Genomic DNA, 1,931 nt, shown 5'->3' on the forward strand with positions numbered 1-1,931 from the left:
AGCCCTGGGATTTCTTTGGAAGGAATGATGCTAAAGCTGAAACTCCAGTATTTTGGCCACCTCATGCAAAGAGTTGACTCACTGGAAAAGACTCTGATGCTGGGAGGGATTGGGGGCAGGAGGAGAAGGGGACGACCGAGGATGAGATGGCTGAATGGCATCACTGACTCGATGGACGTGAGTCTGAGTGAACTCCGGGAGTTGGTGATGGACAGGGAGGCCTGGCGTGCTGTGATTCATGGGGTCACAAAGAGTCGGACACGACTGAGCGACTGAACTGAACTGATTATGTTCCTTCTCCAGAGCTTCTTCACAGCATTAGTCAACTCAGAATTTCTTAGACTGTAGATTAGTGGGTTCAGCATGGGGGTTATGACTGTGAAAAACACGCTCAATAATTTGTCAGCAGGGAACGTCCTAGCAGGTCTTACATACATGAAAATACAGGGAACAAAGAAGCAGACAACCACAGTGATGTGGGAACCACAGGTCTGGAGGGCTTTCCACCTCCCTTCCTGACTCAGGTTCTTCAGAGAGTGCAGGATGACTCCATAGGAGGCGAGCAAGAGCAGAAACACGATAGTGCAGATCAGTCCTCCATTGGCCACAACTAAGATGCCAATGACATAGGTGTCAGTACAGACAAGTTCCAATAAGGCATACATGTCGCACGTATAGTGATCAATGACATTGGGGCCGCAGAATGGGAGCCCATAAATAGTGCTAAGTTGAATTACTGAGTGAAGAAAACCTCCAACCTAGGACACCACCAGCAGTACAACACACACTCTCTGCCTCATGACAACCAAGTAATGCAAGGGCTTACAGATGGCCACATAGCGGTCATATGCCATCACCAGCAGAAGGAAGACCCCTGATCCAGCAAAAAGATGCTCTGCAAACAGCTGGGTCATGCAAGATTCAAAGGATATGGTTTTTTCCCCAAATAACAACTCTGAAATCAATCTGGGAGTAATAGAAGTGGAGTAAGTGACATCCATACATGATAAGCTAGCAAGAAAAAAGTACATTGGTGAGTTCAGGGTCTCACTGACAGCTATAGTCACTATAATAAGAAGGTTGCCCACCAGAGTCAAAAGGTAGATGAACAGAAACAAAACAGAAAGGACATTCCGCACCTTTGGATTCTGTGTAAGGCCCAGAAGGACAAAGTAGGTTACATTATTTCCTGATTCCATCTAAACTGTACAGGAGCTGACTTCACATATTAAAGCAGTTTACCTAAGAAAAACAAGGTGGGGGGGACACTTAATGGGGAAAAGGTGCTCAAATGTTTAAGAATAATTTTTTATTCATTCATTGGAAGAACATGTATAGAACATCCATTTGTATCTAATGTGTCATAGACATTTTGATTAATTGAATAAGGCATAGTTTTTTGTTTGTTTGTTTGTTTTAACCTCAGTGATATGACACAGAATGAAAAAGTAAGCAATTCCAGACACATGTATTAAGTTCCATTATATTCACACAGTGCTGAAGAGTCATAATATAGGAATATATCAAATAAGTACCACAGAAGACTTTCAAGAGGAAGCAGTACTTGAGCTGAGTGTATAAAATAATTGAAAGTATAAAGAAATAGGAAGAGAAAACCATGAAAAGGTATAGCATTTATAGACACAAAGTATAATATATGAGACACACTTAAGGTAATACACGTAATCAATGGGTAGAAGACTGTGTGAGTAGAAGATCCTTGTCCTGAATTGTCTCTAACCTCACTGACACTTCTTAGGTCTTTAGGTGCCTATTTCCCTTTTCTGACCAATAAGTTAGACTGCAGCAGTCTAATTTTGCATCTCCAACCCCTAAATTTCAAATGTTTATTTGCAACATCTCTAATTTTGATATCAAATTGAATAGCAATTTACTAATTGTAAAACTAACTTCTGAATTTTCTACAATAA

The 1,931-nt window shown here is 41.2% G+C and overlaps 1 pseudogene; it reads right to left on the reverse strand.

Annotated features, from left to right (window-relative positions):
- Nucleotides 285-1,199, reverse strand: LOC102178378 (annotated as a pseudogene).

The sequence above is a fragment of the Capra hircus genome, chromosome 15 (assembly GCF_001704415.2).
Source record: "Capra hircus breed San Clemente chromosome 15, ASM170441v1, whole genome shotgun sequence".
Classification (NCBI taxonomy): domain Eukaryota; kingdom Metazoa; phylum Chordata; class Mammalia; order Artiodactyla; family Bovidae; genus Capra; species Capra hircus.